This window comes from Zea mays, chromosome 6 (assembly GCF_902167145.1).
Source record: "Zea mays cultivar B73 chromosome 6, Zm-B73-REFERENCE-NAM-5.0, whole genome shotgun sequence".
Taxonomy (NCBI): Eukaryota; Viridiplantae; Streptophyta; class Magnoliopsida; order Poales; family Poaceae; genus Zea; species Zea mays.
The window spans coordinates 154,062,353-154,082,045 of NC_050101.1; the positions used below are offsets into that span (position 1 = coordinate 154,062,353).

Genomic DNA, 19,693 nt, shown 5'->3' on the forward strand with positions numbered 1-19,693 from the left:
ACTGCTGCATAAACTCTCCGAACGGCGCAAGGAGGCGGCGGACAAGTACTTGTCACACTTCACGGTGGATCGCCACCAGAAGATCGTCCGTCAAGGGGAGATCGATATGGAATCTCTCCTACCTCCACTGCAGGGTCCCGCTGTAAGTACTCCAGATCTATCTCTTACGACTTTCATGGATCAACGAGGAGATCAGTTAAAGCGATATGTAGATGAATCTATTAAAATGCATTTACGTGCATACGAGAAATCAGCTGCTCCTAATTTTCCATCGCGAGAGTCTAATACAGTGCCACCCACGTCAAACACATCGGCTATAAACGGGTCACCTTTGACCCAGCCATCATATGGTATGCCGATGCACACTTTCGTGTCACCATCACAGCCGCAACCACTAGGCATGCGGCAGGTACTGGACGCGACCGGACCGTCCGAGCATCATCTCAGACAGTCCGGTTATACCGCGGACCGTCCGGCGTATTTCGCCGGACCGTCCGACCAGATGCAGGCCCGCACACAAAACACTCAGGTCGCACCGTACATGACCGGAACATCAGGATACAACCCTGAACACTTCGGCCCCATCACGGACCGTCCGGTGCATCACGCCGGACCGTCCGGATATGTTGCGGACCGTCCGCCATCTTACGTCGGACCGTCCGGATATGGCATGAACCGGCCGACGTATTACGCTGGACCATCCGACTCTACACGGGTCCATGCGCAGACTGCCCAAGTCACGCCATATATGGCCGATCCATCCGGGTACAGCCCTGGACCATTCGGCCCGATCGCGGACCGTCCAGTTCTTTACGACAGACGGTCTGGGTACGAGACTACCCACGTAGCACCATATACGGCTGGACAATCTGGATATACCTTCAGACCATTTGGCCAGGTCGCGGACCATTCGGCCTCTTACGCCGGGCCGTCCGGATATGCATACGCAGAGCCGAGAGCTGCGCAATACGCACAGTTCCCACATTCATCGCAGCAACATTATGGTGCCCCACCAGCAACACATTATAATCATGCCATACCACCTCATGGACATAGGGCTGAATACTATTCGGCCACAAGAGAGCCTGAGGGGTATAGGGCAGGAGCTGGTGACATGAATAGGACACCTAACACACACCTCAAACATACCTGGGAGGAAAGCCGATAGAGTAATGTCATGCAACCTGAAATCTCCACCCACAAACTCAATGGATGGTCGCCAGACATGGCAGAGAGGGTCAGAGACGAGGTAGCCGGGATGTTCAGGGACAAACTCGGTGTTAGTGTGTCAGGTACAGGGCAATCGTATCGGAAGCCTTATAGCCACCGATTCGACACCGTGCCATACCCACAGGGAACTAGAATACCAGACTTCTCTAAGTTTTCTGGTGAAAGTGGGAAAAGCACACACGAACATATAAGCCAATTCATAGCACACTTGGGAGAATTGGCTGATGGGGAAGCCTACCGCGTTCGTTTATTCTCGTTGTCCCTTACTGATACTGCATTTGCATGGTACGCTGCTTTGCCACCAAATTCTATTAACTCTTGGGAAGAATTAGAGCAGAAATTTCATGAGCACTTCTTCTCAGGAGAACATGAGTTAGAATTGGCTGACTTAGCTTCAGTCCAACAGGGGCCTGAAGAATCGGTTAATGACTATATCCGGAGATTCCGGGACACTAGAAACCGATGCTTTCAGATTCATGTCGCGGAAAAACAACTAACAGGGCTAGCTTTCAATGGGTTGCGACCCTACTTAAAAGAAAAATTAGATGGCACTCAATTCTTTTCGCTAGTGCACTTGCACCAGCGGGCTATGACATGTGAAAGCCGAAGTAAGGAAACATCAAAATCGGCTAGCCATAAGATGCATCTAGTGGGATACGATAACTCGGACGATGAATCCACGGATGTATACACCGCCGAACTGGTTTGGCCAGGGCAGGCTAAACCTTCACCATGTTCTGCTTTACAGTCGATTCGAAAGAATCGACAAGAAGAAGTTAAGTTTACGTTTAATGTTGCCAAATGCGATAAAATATTTGACGAGTTACTGAAAAACGGCAACATTAAATTAACTCATACTATTCCTCCTCCTGATGAATTAAAGAGGCGTGCTTATTGTAAGTGGCATAATTCCTTTTCTCATGCCACCAATGATTGTAATGTTTTTCGTCGACAGATACAATCGGCCATAAATGAGGGTCGATTGGCTTTTCAGGAGATGCAAGTAGACACACAACCCTTTCCTGTTAATACAATAGAACTCACATGCAAAAAGGTCTTGGTTCGGCCCGAAATGGCCGATAAAGGCAAAGACAAGGGTATCGTCATTTGCGATCCCCGCATGTCAGATATATCACAAAAGGAGATTGCTCGAAAGGCTTCGGACGAGAAGGCTAAAAAGTCCGAAGACACTGGGGGGCAGGCACAGTTAATGAACCAAACATATCAGCCTAGCCCGAACATCGTAGATGGTCCGGCACCTACGTGCGGACGATCCGGTGCTCAGACAAACGGTCCGGCTAACTCAGCCGGACAGTCCCCCTATGACCAAAGGCGTCAACCTCTACATAAAGCAAGAAAAAAGACGCAAGGTCAAAGCACATATAATCGGCTGATCAAAGCCGATCCTACTTTTGATCAGTTGCTCTCCAAAAATGCTAGCAAAAAGACTGTTCCACGTGATCGGTCAACAAAGAAACCCTGGCCACCTGCTAAAACAAAACGGTTAAACAAAACGGCCCAAAAGGCGACACAACAAGCATCGCCTATTCATTCTATGAGACCAGGGTACTTTCCACCTATTTACTCATCGTCGGTATATTATCATGTTCAAACATGGAATGGCACGATGATGAATCCATGGTACATGTATAATCCCTTCGTCTATCCAGACTGGGGGGCACCTCCATTCTATTCCTTTTGATCCATTGATCAAATGGTCATGGCCGAGAAAGATACAATCCGAAACGGCCTTTATATTGGTGCTTTATTGAATAATCTCCATATCGAAAAGCCGGTGACTTACATCAGGTTTAGTTCATATGCTTTTGGTTCGTCAACCTTCACCAAAAGGCAGGGGGGCATATGTTCGAACCCAAAAATGACCGTGCGGACGGTCCGGCCCGGAGGCCGGACGGTCCGCGGTCCGGACCGTCCGCGGTGGTGGCGCGGACGGTCCGCGCGTGCGCAGAGTCAGTTAGGGTTCCTAGTTTCTCGCGGGATTTGTTACCTAAAACCGCGGGATTAACTCGGAAATCAGTTGGAAGCGGATCCAGACCTCCCCCTTTATATAGATGAAGGGCTACGGCCGATTGAACCCCCCAACAATCGAACAAATCAAGTCTATTACTCGTTTTACCTTATGCATTAGGAGTAGTTCTAGTCTAGTTCTAGTTTAGCCCTAGTTTAGTATTCCAATCCCCAAATTCTCCGCCTCTCCTCGACTCTACGTCGATTAGAGGAGTCTAGGTCGGCCTGCCCGAGCCTAGACAACTCCTAGGATCTCTCCTCCCCGACGGGGTCCCTCCCGGGAGCGAGATCCAGGCGCCGTCGGCGATCTTCCGCCGCCCCTGCGCACGCGCGGACCGTCCGGCCCTAGAGCGCGGACCGTCCGGCCGTCAGGCAGGGAATTCTAGCTCCTGCACCAGGTCGCGGACCGTCCGGCCCTGTGCTACGGACCGTCCGCGTCCGACCAGAGAGCACCGCCGCCTCGCACCAGGCCGCGGACCGTCCGGCCCCTGCGCGCGGACCGTCCGCCCCTGTGCAGAGGGCACCGCCGCCGGTTCTTCTTGAGTGATTGGCGCTCCGAAAAGGCGTCAACAGGGATAAGTCGGCAAGATTGTAGGGAGAACAGTTCAGTCGGTTCACTATCATTTATGGTATGCATGATCATTGTGTATGCATGTAATGCCCCACAGTCGAGTATATAAGGCCTAGGGGGTACCCCATCATTTCCATCGATCATCTACCTATCTCATTAGCTTTTCTCCATCCTAGAGACTTCCTTTGTAACCTACCAGAAAAAGATCCACACCAGGAAGTAAGGTATTACGCCTTTCCAAGCGGCCCGAACCTGTAGAAAATTGTCTGTCGTCTCTCGTGCATCCCGCACGAACCATTGAGTTACAGTCAACAACACCGTCCTACCCAAAAGCACCGCAAGGGGTAACCCTGGGTGTGCGGTCAGACTCTAAACACCAACAGCTGGCGCGCCAGGTAGGGGGTGTGTCGTTGACTCAAGCTAGCTCAATGGTCGTCATATCCTAGTGCAAGATCGCTCTTCGTCCTGGATCCGTGTTCTGCTTCGGAACCATCTCGTCCATAGCAGATGAGAGAGGAACTCTACATCGCATAGCAGATCCGCTGTAGAAGAAGTTTTCCCCAGAGATCCCCAGGAAAGCCGAAGCAAGACAATGGACGGCGCAGCTTCCTGCGCCTCAAGCGAAGATTGCCTCTTATAAACCAAAAATCGGGACTTTACCTGCCCGAAGAACTCCGCTGCTCACTTCGCCCACAAAGGAGTGGACGTGGATTACAAGAAAGAAAGAGGCAAGCGTTCCGAGAAAGGGGACGAAGCTTCGTCGAGTTATCTTTCCGGCACCTTCGCCCTCAAAGGAGGACGGAAAGAAGCTCACCATCACAACAACTCCTTTCTACCCCGACATCCTCTTCATCGGGGGAGATTGGAATCGTCTCCCATCTCCGACGACAAGCCGACCGTGCAGGGGGGAGAGCCTCCCCGACGTGAAGCACGGCGACGAAGGTACAGACACCGGAATATTCGGTGACATCACGAGGCTGGGGAGCAGGACCCAGCGCAGCCCGTATCTCGGGATGAAGTTTCAGAAGTTGGAGAAACCCCCGACGAGCAAGTATACCGAGAAAGGCAGAATTCTCACCGACGTGATCGCCAACAAGCTCAGGACCGAGAGCGAGAACAAGCCGAGCAGGGCACAAGGTTACGCCGAGAGAATCCCCTCTTTGCTCGAAACCTGAACCCTGACTTCGCCCGTGCAATGAACACGCCAAGTGAAGTCGGAGGAGTGCTGGCCCTGATAGCTGATGGCCTCCCGCGAACTCCGGACGTTGAAGGCTATCGACAGCTGCTTACTCGGGCGGCTAACCACCTTCTACCCATCGCTCATCCCCCGAGCGACCTGTGACATGCCATCAATAGTTAGCGAGACGCGCGGAGCTCCATCAACGCTTCGTGCGACCGACGACACGAAAATGAGATAAGGCGCCGAGAGGAGTATGACCGGGACCACGGCGTCCCGGCTCAAAGTCACGCCACCTGAGTTGAGTCGGTTGCGGCCTCAACTAGTGGTCCAATCTAGGGACGGTTGAGACGACACATCATCGACTCCCCTCCCCAAGACTGACACCACGAACACCGACAAGAAGACATATTTGGGGTCTCTTCGCTCACTCCGCATCTCCGGGCCATCCAGTGGCCACCTAACTTCAAAGTCTCCAACGTCGACAAGTATGAGCCTAAGTAGGACCCGAGGGCTGATTGACTGTCTACATGACCACCGCTCGGGCCGCTGGGGCGACAGAAGACATAATGACAGCCTATTTACCCATTGTCCTGGGGCAAGATGCACTGCAGTGGCTATGACATATGCCACAACATTGCATTGATGACTGGAGCGACTTTAGTCAGTGTTTCATTGCCAACTTCCAGTCCCTCTCTGACAAGCCGGTGTAGCCATGGGACCTCAAATCCATCAGGCGCCAGGACGATGAAACACTTCGGTCATACCTCAAGAGGTTTCAGACCATGATAAATCGCATCCCCGAAGTCACCGAGGCAGCGGTGATTGAAGATTTCTACTGGGGATCCAATGACTCGGCCTTCGTCCGAGCCATACTGCAGAAAGCGCCGACCACCTCCGAACAACTGTTTTGAGAGGCAGACCTCTACATCACCGCTGGCGAATGGGCCCAGGACCTCATCAGAGGTGTGAAACCTGCACCACCAGCGCCACGGTGTGACACGAACCAGCAACCTGACAGGCGCTGGGAGAAGAGGCCTCGTGAGGAGGTACACGTCGCCGGACCACGCGTCGCTCGAGTCCGAGGTGCGCCTCGTGGAGGCGAACGAACACTGGATGACATCCTCGATGCCCAGTGCCCGTACCACAAGGACATGCGCCACACCCTATGGAACTGTAGGGACTTCAAGTACTCCGTCGGACATGGCCGACCGTTCCAGCCTCTACCACCTCCCCCACCACGAGGAGAGATCGGCGAGCCCAAGCAGCCTCAACAACCAGAAGGGGAGGGGTGGAGCATTCCCACGCGTTGACAGGGAGGTCAACGTCATCTTCGGAGGACACGGGTCGCAGGAGAACAGAAAGCAACAGAAGCTCAATGACCGGCAGGTCCTGGCAGCAACCACCAGTGCCCCAGCTCCTTATCGGTGGTCAGAGCACGCGATAACCTTCAGCCGGGCGAATCAGTGGATCAACTTCGACCACCCCGGAAAGTACCCGCTCCTCGTTGATCCAGTGATCCGAGAGAGCAGGGTAAAGAAAGTACTAGTGGACGGGGGAAGTAGCATTAACGTTACCTTCCCCCGGACACTCCTAGCCTTGGGGGTTGCACTCAAAGACCTCACCGAGTCAGATACACCTTTCTTCGGTATCGTGCCGACCAAAGGAGAGTACCCACTCAGGTACATCTACTCTATTATTTTATTATCGATGTTTTGTCTTTTGTTATGGGTTCCAGATATCCATTATACTTCTTAAGCTTGCATTTTTTGTTTTATTGTTTTAATATGTTGGTTCGTGATGGCACTTCAAATGGTCAGGAGAACTTTACGATTCCTGCTACAAATTTAGTTGATAATCCTCATATTCCTCCATATGGTATGCTACATATCGTAAAGGAAACATATATATTGTTATTAGCTCTGTTATATATTTTATGAACTACTTTGATTATTTGAGTTATGCAATTGTGTTTGTTTTTTGCTGCTTGTGCTAGAAGATTTCTTGCTTCTTTTAATGTTTGAGGTTATTTTATCATTTGTTTTATTTTACTACAACATTGATTTTCATTGATGAGTGTTGCTTGGCTATAACACAAATATAAAAAACTGAAGAACATTGTTTGATCTATTTCACGCCTTTCATACATTGTAGGTTTTGTGTACTCTAAGTTTACGCATATTCCAAAAATTACTAAGGAACCGGTTGATAGAACAAGTTGGAATTGTAGTGGAGATTGTTTTAGCTCTAAAATTGCTTGTGTGCTAAGCGCAAGGACTCTGATCTACCTTATGTATCAATGCAAAGGAGAAGTTCTAAGCCCCAATGGTTCTAAACATAATAGTATTGTCTTCAAACAATGGAAGGGTTGGAAGGAAAACATGATTGGATGTTTTCCTTGTTTGCTGGTTAAACATAGTTGTTCTATTGGACCCCTTTTTCTTATGGATTTCCCTTTTGGAAGTGAAACTAATCTAATCTTGATTCTCATCTTTTGGATGCATCTTAACTCCTTTTTTCTTGAACACATTTGAGAGTTGCATATCATTAAATAAAGAAGAGGAAAAATGGAGAAAAAGAGCCATGAGAGGGAAACAATAGACCAACACACTCACAACAGCCAACCATAATACCACCTCCTAACCACGATGAAAGGTCTGGAGCAAGGACAAGCCCTTAGCACCCGCCAAACACCAACCTAGAGCCTCATTGTAGGATCTAGGACACCGGCTAGAGGGGTGTGTGAATAGACGGTTTTAACTAAAATCAAAGAAACTAGAGAAATTTAATCAATACGACAAGAGATATAATTTCTCTAGCTACAACAAGTAAGTAATCTACGAGGAACAACTATGGCAATGCTAGAAATGAGAGAAAATGCACAAATTACTAACTACTTGCAAAGTGATAAGTAATGAGTAAAGAGAATGACATCAAATTTTATCACGTGGTATCAGTGATTTGCCGATCACCCCTAATCCACGTTGAGGTGAACTTCAAACTCTCACTTGCTCCTCTATCAATTCACGGTTTGATCTTTGAGCCAAGTGGACAAGAAATCACCAAATACCTTGATTCCATTAGGGTCGCCTTTGCCGCTTCGGTGAGGTAGGCGCGAACCCCTCACAATCAACACCGCGGCTCCTCCACAATCTTCACGGAGAGCTCGACGGAGACAACACACGAGCCGTCTAGGAGGCGGCAACCTCCAAGAGTAACAAGCCGATGTCGCTTCCTCAGTGTACCACCTAGTGCCTCAAGAATCACCAAATGATGCAAATGCACTAGGAGCTCTCAATCTCTCATTAGAATGCAATCTCAAAAAAAGAGTGCGAGAGAATGAGTTAGAGGAACACAAATGAGCTCAATGTATGCTAGAAATGGCCAAGAGAGCCCTCACACATGAGCTCCACTTCTATTTATAGCCATCCACTCTTTTCTAACAGTTAAGTGCAAGTAGCACACCTTCTACGCACACTCGGACGGTCCACGCCTTATGGTCGAACGGTCCAGCGTACCAATAACGACTATTTTTACCATTTGAAACGTGTCAGAGCTGTCAGAAAAGGCAGGTCTGAACGATTCGCCATCCCTGGCCCGACGGTCTAAGGCCTGGCAACTAAAAAGGTACCCGAGGGCTGACCAAATATATTTACACGGGCGGACTGTCCGTCCTCAAAGGTCGGACGGTCTGCCACTAGTAGTCAGTACTGTCTGAGCTCAAACACCGAACAATTCGTAGTACATTTTACCAAAAACACGCATTCCCTGCCCAAATCTGTTTTGGCACATGCAGACGATCCGCCGACCCTGGCCGAACGGTCCAGTCCCAATGCTCGGACGATCCGTGGTACAAATATTCCGGACCCCTGTGACATGAACATTCTTCGACCTCTCTGAATGGGAGGTGGACGGTCTAGCCTCCAAGTCCAGACGGTCCGCCGACCATATAACATAGCCACTTTCCAAACACGCTTTTGAAAAGATTTTAGCTATCAAAATCGGAAGCGTTGTTAGTCCTCATGCAAATGCAACTATCTGATACTCTATGAGTCATTAAGTTTTACACAAACCAATCTTTTTATAGTATAGCTATCTAGCCTAATAATCCAATCAATTTTTTCTCTAAAACACCTAGTGACCAGCTAAAACAAAACTTATGTTATACATTTGCTTTTACTTATCTACGACTAATGCTTTAAGTCTCCAAGACATACTTTTCTCTGTGGTCCAACCTGCATTCTTATTTCTCCAAGAATTGCTAGTGCACAAATGGCTGTCATTAATTACCAAAACATCACTAAAGGGCCTAGATGATTCACACTCATTCCTAGCATTTAGGATAGCCACTTGCACATTTGGAGCACTACCATCAAAAACACTTCTACTCCTATGCTTCCAAATCACCTAAACTCCAAAAATAACTAAAGAGTTGAAACCCTTCTGGTACAGTCCCTCGAGCTGACAGCTTTGAGTTCAATAATCTTCAAAGGAGCCCCTGCTATGGTGCTAGAGATTGGAGCGCCACTTAACGCAGATGCTCAAACCAAAATTTCCTACAAAAAATGCAAGTGGCCAGCAGGTGCTCCAAAGTTTCTTCCTGTTGATCACACAAGGGCACCGATATGGATGAGACAGCCTAAGTCTAGCAAGCCTGTTTGCAGCGCAGCAGCGGTCATGCTCCATAAGCCATAATAAAAACCTATATTTGCTCGGAGTCAAGGTCTTCCAGATTATATCCGTGGTCCCAAAGAAGATAGAACTAATGAAAAGAGCATCATAGGTTAATTTAGTGGAGAACTGGCCACTGGTGAAAAATCTCCGACTGTGAATATCAGGAGTCCCTAAAAGCATTATTCATACTTCGTGACAGCACAAGACTACCTGGTCTTATTTTACTGATCTTGGTTGCTTCAGAAGTAACTAGGTGAATGTCCGTGCGTTGCTACGGAGTAAACATATTATGATAAGATATATTGAAATTCAAAAATACTAATTGTTATGGTATGTTTTTGTTAACATCTTGTAAAAGTTAAGAGTTTTTTGCATACGTTAAAAGTCTTACACATCGAACAAATCTATCATATCCATAAAATGCAATGTTCATCGATCACTCAAGTAATATGCTTTGGTAACTTGAAGCAATCAAAATAGGGCAATGATCAGCAACCGCCTTGTGCTAAGGAGAAAAATAACAAGCAGAAAGTTATAATACAAGATATCATGCATTGTATCCGAGTACAAACACGTGTAGATCCACCAAATAAGTTCGTTACAAGGGAGAACCAGTGAGAGGTATGATAACCGTAGAATTTGCATGCTTGTCAAGATCAGCTAGCACCTCCAGACCTTTATACAGTTTATCATAATCTAGTGACTTCGCTGTAACAAAATAAAAAAACACAAACTATCATTAAGCAATTCAAGCATGGCTTATCTACTAATTCCAAATCACAAACCAATAGAAACAAATGAAACACAGAGACCACACTGCACATACATTCTTCTATGCATTTCTCATATTCTTCCTTGTATTGCTTAGAGAGCATGTTCCACGAATTTCTTAGGTCTCCCAATTTTCCCAATTTTGCACGATCGAGGTTATTATCAATTCCACTTTGATTTGCCTTTTGGAATGACAAAATTGCAATCTCCGCAAAAATGGCAAATGAATCAACAATATTGCACATCAAATCAAAATTTGAAAATATCAAGGGTTTATTTTTTGGATCACAATATCTTGAAAATGGAGCTACAACAGGTTGGTCTACAAGTTGAGAGCTGCAGTTATTTCGGATTTCTGTGAAAATAGTCACTTAAATATGCAATTATTTTAGATTTTTGTGAAAATAGTCACTTGAATGTGCAGTTATTTTAGATATATGTGAAATTGAACAATATTTATTTCTAAGAAACTATACAATAGTTCATGACAGCATGGTCATGGTGAGGTTTTAGGTCCATCTTCACCTGGTGAATTGTCCATTGCATGCTCTTTAGTTTCTGAAGCTCGACCATGGTTAGCAAGCAAACTAATGGCAGCAACACCGGAAAGATTACCCATACAATTTCAAGGTATTGTCTTGCAATCACATCAAAACGTGAATCTACACCCTGGTACTCACGCAACCGTGAAACCTGATGCCAATAACAAGCGTCAGTGAACTTGGCTTCAAAATTGTGCCTACACAGTTGAATTGAGTTTTCCCTATTTTATTTTTTAGAACAAAAAATGTATGTGAAAAATCCTTTAACATTGATAGAGACAAATGTCTATATAAAATTATTGCTCATAAAAGCAATTAAACTGCATGGCAAATGCCTTAGTTATCGCTCTTTCATTGACATTGTTTTGTCACATATTACAAAGTTACAAACTAAGTGCATTCATCAAAATAGCATTACCGACCAAATGCGTCGAGATCACTGTTTGTTGTTTGTGATCAATAGATTTTTGCTGCTAGTGATACTACCCAAACACTCAGAGTAGGTGGATGCTACCAGGGAGACATAGATGGGAAGTGCTAACAGAAGATTTTGAAAGGAAATAACAAAGATATATATATATTAGGATTGCCGACTTCAAGTGTTTACTTATCATTCGGGTCTGAATTTTAAAAAATCAAAAGAAATCTTGGCAAAGTAGGGAAAAGAAGGTACCTGGTGTTCAACACGAGTAGCATCCACATCAGGCAATGGAAAAAAAACGACGATTGAGGAAGAGAGTGAGAAAAAAGTAGATTGAAGTAACCTTATTTTGATGAAGACTTGAAAGTAACCGTGTTTTGATGAACACAACAAAATTGTTGAATATGTTCTAGTTATCATACTGATGAAAAAAAATCTCCCCAAGATTTTGTGATATCCATTAGATTAGAATTAAAGAGTAGAATTGATTGAGATGTTCTAGCTACCCATGAGCAGATCTGTAGCATTATTCATTCTTGACATGTTCTATAGCGGCCCAAAAAATACCCCACAAATTCACAATTTTAACTGATAAGCGAGATTATTCTATGCCATCAACCAACAAAAAGTGTTGTGGTGCCTTTGAAAAGAGTTAATGCATAGTTAACTTTATTATTTCACAAAGGCGCATACTCATTGCATTTTCTTTTGCAAATCACATAAACAGATTAAACAAATTCCACCATGATAGTCAGACCACATAATACAAAGAGATTGTTCCTCATCTAAGTAATGATCAGAGGAATACATAATTAGTTTGTTCGCATCAACGAATGCAGGTTGCAGTAAAGAACAAAGTAGCATGGTTCAGAAGAACACAACTTAGTTGGGGATGGCTGACAAGCTGAGTCATAACCTCTATGGGGCGTAAGCAATTTTTCATGCTCACAACCGCTACTCAGGGTATGATACACCAGTAAAGCAGTCATGGTTAAAAGTTATTGGCTCACAAATATCAACACATAAACAGGAGCAGCAAACAAGCACTTATGTCTTCTTCATCTGCGCCTTCTCAGCATAGCGTTTCTTGACAAACCTCTTGCCCTTAGTACCAATCAACTACAACAGCACAAGACACGTGATCATCAACAATGGGCGCACATGAACAGCAAAACCAAAAGTGCGTAAACTTATCAGATCAGAACTACACATTGTGAGTGTCCTTCGAGGCCTATGCACCTCGCGCGCCTCGTGCTTGCGCACCTCGTGGTCCAAGTGCTTACCATGGCGCTTCTGGTGCAGCTCGATGTGGTCTCCCTGTGGCTGCAGGGACACTCGTGCACGGGAGGAAATCAACATGGAACTTGTAAAAATAAATAAAATCACGAAAAATAAACAAATTCAACCACGATACTCAAAAAACAATATTCAATGGCTTACTTGTTGAGCGAGCTCCCTCGTTGGCGATAGCACGAGGCACCGTGGTACGACCTACTTCCCTGCTTTTCCCCTACCTTCTTCCTGGTGGGAATGAGAAAGAAGCTGCTCGATCAGAAATCCAAACCGGATTGCATATGTAGATGAATGAAAATGTATCAGAGTAGCTAGGTATCACTGATACACGCACGTACCGAGGAAGTCGATGGAGTTCTTGCCATTGCTGAAGCAGCCGGTGGCCTTGTGCCCTAGGTAGTCGATGTTGTTTCGTAGGAAGTTGGCCTTGAGCAGTGTCACCAGGTTATTGTTGTTCTCGACAGGCGCCAGGGAGTCTCCGAGCACGTAGATCATGGGTAATGTGGTACCACCTTGTGATGCATTCCCTGAAAAGGCAACTATATGCTGAATCTACCAATTTGAGACCGAGTATTCAAAATTTCAAAGGGTAAAAAAATCGTTGATCGCATAAATCATACTTTCTGTAATGTATATTTGATTAAAATCACACAATACTAATTGTATGTATGATTTTGGGTTGATTACTTGAATAGCCTATCATTTTGTGTCATCTTTTTAAATATATGTACATAATATATACTATATATGCATAACTTTTTGGCAAACGTATCTATGCGTTCAGCTAAGTCTACCCTGTCATGGGTTGCTGTTTGACACAAAGCAAGAATGTTAGATTATAGACGTGTTTTGATTGGTTATGGTTCTAGTTTGTTTGAATGACTGACAGACATTGTGTAATGGCTAGTCTCATTTCATATTTTTCAATAGAAAATCTACACTAATCTAACAGAACCTTAATCTGGAGGTTGGGAATGGACTATGCATTAAAAGATAGTGTTGTAACTTCTTTGTAACCATACCTACCACATCGTAATCAAATTGGCAATGCATACCTAATAACATAAACATTAGTTGACCAGTGATCAAAATAATAACCTATTTCCCTTTTCTGAGTTAACTACTACCTGCTTTTCTTCCCTAAGTTTTTGAGTCAGCCACAACAAACTCTCCTACCTATGATTCAACGGTTGTTGTTTGGGAAAAATCCATATAAAAAAGGTACCACGGATGCAAGGAAAACAAAATAATAGAAAACTGATCAGCACTGGTGTTATGTTTCAGAAAAGGTATCGATTTGCTATCATGTAATTTTTGCATTAAAAATAAACAAGAAAAGGCAAGAACTTACTATGGATGAAATCTATGGCTTGAGAAATATCCTAGAGTGAAGGTTCAAAGAGGTAATCTGTTGCTGGAATTACCAGGTGCTCAATCTCATTAGCCTAGGATGACAGAGTGTCACTATCCCAGGTCTTTTGTAACCATTTCCTCCATATTTAAATCCAAAGAAATTGTCCGAGGCCTAAAGCAACAAAAAAACACATCTTCCAAGTGCAAGGAATGTTTCATTCAAAAAAATAGATGTTCAAATCAACCCCAAATCACGTCATGAATGACAAGAATATGCACGATAGATACAGGAATCAAAGAGGAATTTTATTGAATGCACCTGGTTGATAGGTCGTCGTCGATGATAGAACAACTGATCTTGTAGAGCTCAAAGAGGGCCTCGGCCTCAACTAAATTTTAGTGGCTGAATCCAAACACCCCTGAGCGGTTTTAGCTTTTCAGCAAGCAAAGTGTTAATTAACATATGTAGCAGACTAAGTAAGAGTACCCATGGTCACAATAAAAGCAGAACTCTCTCAGATTGCTCAACAGAAATAAGTTCAATGTGGTTAAGGGTGACAATACATGATGATCTCACACTGACAGGATTGGCTAATGAACATTCAGCCGCCACTATGTGCAGATGCACACATGGAATGGAACAAAAGGGATGATATCAATTGGACGGTCAGTGTAAGTGAGCAGAGGCTGAGGCGCTTACATTGGTAGGAACCAGCACGGAGAGGCAGTAATGGTAGACGATGAGCCTGCACCCCATGGAGCGAGCATTGCAGGACCCTGTCCAGCTGCTGCTACAAGTACAAGCTGATTTGCAACTGACAAAAGCAAGATTCACAAATAGTGAACTGAGTCACAAGCAGAATAAGAACCAGATCCCAACAAAGAAATATGTATAGTGGCATGCAAACATAAAGGCACTCACTACCTAGAGAAGTGAGTGATATTAGATATCTTTTGTCAGAAATATTGGATATGATGGGTAAATATAATTAATGAAGTGGAGTTGTCATCTGTCAATTTCTTGCCTCTCCTCATATGTTTATTAGATAACTCGATAAATATAGAAGGCTCATTCCTACCACAAAAATGGTATTCGTTTACCAGCACTTGTAAGTCAAGATTAAATGTGCATTTGCATTGCTTTGTTGTTGCCACTTAACAAGTGTTGCCGTGCACACTCTGTTGTATGAGTTTAGTGATGTCAAAATTCTTAGGGTGCCCTATTCTAATTCTATATCATAGTTTCATTAAGAAGGTAGAACCCTGAAGCACTAACAAAACATGAAAAATTCATGTATGAGATTTGAATTAGCATGAGAAGTGCCTAACTCATTTGAACACAAGTGTTGCAGTCATGATAACTTGTTCATCATAACCTAGGACTAAACAGGAAAGAATCACAACAATGATGATATAAAAAATTATACAGTCTGGACAATCTGCAACAAAAATAGGAGTAAACAAAAATTGTGTGGCATTACTTACCTAAGCGTGAACACAAATTATAATATAAAAGAAATTATGCAGAAGAAAGGCTGGGAGGATGGGATCGCGGCGAGCGTCGCGGTCAGGAGGAAGAACGGCATCAGGGCATGGCGTGGGACGCGAGGGAGAGGAAATCGCTCGGGTGGTGGGAGACGGAGGATGTTCCGCTAGTTCAAGGGCGAGGATCGCAGGGATATAGATAGACTGTGTGGATTTATAGAAGGCAGAACCAAGGGAGGGAGGCTACCCTTTTACAACCTTAATATAGTAGTATATATATAAATTGGACCAAGAAATTAGTGCACAAGAAAATCAAAATGACAACGCAAATACTAAAATTTCAAACAAAAATCTTGGAATAGTAATTACTCCCTCTTCTATACAAGTTATGGAGTCAATCACTTTAGCTTTATCCTAAGTCTAACTTCTCTAGCTCTGACCAAGTTTACAGAAAATAAACCGATATATACGGCATCAAATTAGTTTCATTAAATTATCCATAAAGTATGTCTTGAATGCCCGTGCATATATTTCAACTCTTTTTAGCGAAAGATACAGCAGGGGAGACCCCCACACACATATATTGTAAAAGAATTTTATTAATATAAAAGAAGAGAAGCCTGTGCAAAGAGGTCTCAAACTATACCAAAAAAACAACCAGAAAGAGAGGAATAGAAAGACTGAGGGAGGCAAAAGGGAAAGCTAAGATAGAGAGTCTAAACAGAGCAAGGCAAGCCGATTACCATCACTGAATCTAAGGGCTTGAAGCTTAGCTTCCTCGTGGAACAACCTCTTCCAAGAACAGAAAGAAGGGCAACCTCCATAAAAATGAGGTCATATTTCAACTTGTAGATGTTAATATATTTTTCTAAAACTTTTATTGAAGTTAGAGAAGTTTAACCTAGAACAAAGCTAAAGCGAACTATAATTTGTAAACAAAGGGAGTATTATATTCAGATGAGCATGCATTTAATCCTCTTAAAATAAAATAAAAATGCAATTCAGTTGCATGAGATATGTAAGGAACAAAGACTCAGCTTTTATGCTCAAAGGTATAGTATTCTCGTTAGTTCCAAATGTCACATGTAGCTTCTCAAATCCCAATATCAAACGGAATGCACAAGCAATCTATCCAGTCTAACAACTCAAAAGTACATACCCTAATACTACAGGCCCCAAATGAACACATGAGGCAATGAGGAACTATGAAATGTGTTACACCATAAGTGAACCAATTGTGAAATACGTGCCTCACCATATTTGACCCAAAATTAATTTGATTGATCAGTCACTCAGGTAACTTTCATCATCTATTTGACTTGAATATGTATACTATTCAAGAACACCTAAAGCAAATATTGTAACTGAGTAAATTACATACCTGTCCAAAGGCACCTTTGACAAGATGTAGAGGCTTTTTATCATTGTTTTGGTCTTTTCCACCACAACTTCCTCTGCCTGTACATGGCATTCAACAGATAAGTATGCTGGTGTCACACATATAAGAATAATTGATGGACAACATTAAAAACGAAAACATATTGTGATACAACATGCGAGATTGAAAAGGATTGCGCCGCCCCTCGTAAAAAACAATAACAATCCGTAAAAGACCAAAACCATCAGAACCAACCATTTCCACCGTCCATAACAACAACTACAATCTTCAGAAGTATCATGACCAGGGAAAGCCTGAGATCAGTATCGCAATATGTGTTAGAATTATATATACTATATCCACAGTGCTAAAGTTCACATGTTTCGTAACACTACAGCATGCCAGCAAGCTGCCAGCTCAACATGCAACAAGAAAGACCAGCATGCCACATGCGCCCATAGAGTGTCATGCAATAAAAAACAAAAACTCAATTCAGTGACAAAAGCGCACGTCAATTTCACATAAAGTGAGGGGAAGGTTAAACTAAGAATGAACTTTGGCCATACTAAAAACCAATGTTATCGAATCGTCTAATCATTCCTAGTCACTGATGACATCAGTCAGTCCAAGACTAATCATGACTAATCATAGTTCATAGCTGATCGCCATGGTAGCGATCAGCCCAGCTAATCGTGAGTAAAAACCAATGTTATCAAATCATCTAAATCGATTCTATTGACCATGAGACCGACCAACCTAACTAATCATAGTGCATAGTTGATTGCCATGGCAGCAATCAACCTGCAAATCGTGATTAGTCATACGACTTGATAACATTGCTAAAAACAGATTCTTGGACTATCCCTACAAAAGTGTGTTAGCAGAGGCCCAAGTTAATAGAAAATGATTTAAAGTCATCCTAATTTGGGTGCTCTAATCTTGTACTCCAGCTCACATGAACCATCCCTCTGAAAGCACATGATATGCATGACTAATTCCACCAGTAGCAATAAACAACTATCACTTGTGAATAAAACCGAAAAATCTCTTGTTTGTGTACCTTGTCGGCAAGCATCTGATGCAGCACCCTCACAACCTACGCGCCAGCAGAGTGCCCCACAAAATGCACTGGGTTGTGCTCGTAACAAATAGGATAGTGCCCTGCACCAAATTAGAACAGCCATGTAAGAACTAATGGATAAATAAATTTCTGAAAGGCCATGGTCATGTATTGTGTTCTTTGGAATTTCCTATCTGTGTGATATATTCTCCCAAACCTGTTGTGGCCGCAAGTCTTGTTGTGATCCTCGCCATAGTCCACCTGCCCACCCTTGAGGTAGTAGAAGAGTTCACGCGCCCTCCATCGCCAGGAACAATAAACTCTCAGCGATCTATATTCAGAGGAACATAATATTTCTTGTTCACAGACACGGAGAAGATACCAAATCATAATAAAAAACATAATAATCTACTATTAAGGCGATTGAAAAAGCTAAAGCAGCGGGCAACTACCAAACGAGAATATTTGGCAGGTTTTTTTATTACGATGAATTGATTGATAATGATCAAAGAAGTATCTCTGCTAGTAGTAATAGATTTTTTCGAACCACCCACCTATCATGGATGCTGGTGAGCGACCCCAAATCTGGCACGAGCACGCGATCGTCCTTCTTCTCGGCGCCTCGACCTGAAGGCCTCCGCACCTCCGTGAGAGGAGCTCGGCTGCTCAGCGCCGGCGGAGAGGAGCTCGTCCAGTCGTCCTACCGAGCAGGCGGGCGGCCTGGGCGGAGCTCGGGTAGGCGGCGCCTCAGCCTGGTCGCGGGCAGGTCCGATCGAAGCTCACGGCTACCCGGCGCCGGCGGTCCGGGGCGACAGAGCTCGGAGGCACGGTCGCGCCTCGCGCGGAGGCTCGGCGTGGAGGCCTGGCGTGGCGTCGGCGGCTCGATGGACGACGGTTGCGGCTCACGCAGATGAGGGGAGTGGGATGCAGTTGATGCGAAGGGAGTAGTGAGAGCTAGCTAGGGTTGCGGAAATGACAGGAGTGTGTGCGAAATCTCACCTCGAGCTTCTGCTGCTCGATCTGGGTGGTGAGCTCCTCCGCGGTCTACGCCGTCATTGTCTCGGTGTCGTGGGAGGGGATACGAGGGCAGAGCGACGGCGACGGACTCGAGCGGAAGGGGAGGGGAATAGGGGCTCTTTGCTCGCGCGGCCCTTCCTCTTCCTCGCCTCAGCCGAAGGGTCCGCGTCCTCGTCCGCCAACCCATAGTCATCCAGCCCGTCATCGCTGGGCATGCCTCCACCACCGCCCTTCTTGAGAAGGTGCTTCCGGGGCTTGGAGGAGGACCCTGCCCCGTCGTCGCCGTGGACGGGGGTCGGAGAGCGGTCGCGGGTCCAATCGCCGCCGCCGTCGAGGTCGTCATCGAGGTCTTCATACGGCTGATGCTCAGGGGAGGGTTCCCGTTCGTTGAGGTTCATGATCGGCTCGCCTTCGTCATCGTAGCTGGGAGAGTAGATCGAGGAGGGGAATCAAAGTGAGGCGTCGAAACCCTAGGAGAGGCAGAGAGAGATAGGGGGCACGGAGCGGAGAGATACTTACTTGTCCCCCATGCTGACGACGGTGAGACGGGAAGCGAAACCCTACGCGAGGCGAGGAGAGAGACGAGCTAGAGCTGGAGCGGGAGGGAGGTGAGGAAGAAGAGTCGTTGGTGGACCGTGGCAGCCGGCGACGCTGCGACGGGGAGGAAAAGGATTGGGGGCGACGGAAGGCAGG

General features: G+C 45.1%; 1 long non-coding RNA gene across 1 annotated transcript; it reads right to left on the bottom strand.

Annotated features, from left to right (window-relative positions):
- Positions 1-12,066: 12,066 nt before the first annotated feature.
- Positions 12,067-17,239, bottom strand: LOC103630309 (uncharacterized). The gene is made up of 7 exons (XR_002262893.2): positions 16,927-17,239; positions 14,761-14,875; positions 14,059-14,493; positions 13,046-13,234; positions 12,855-12,935; positions 12,625-12,737; positions 12,067-12,533 (listed from the first exon to the last, which is right to left on the bottom strand). It is a non-coding gene; the product is annotated as an uncharacterized lncRNA (long non-coding RNA).
- Positions 17,240-19,693: the final 2,454 nt, after the last annotated feature.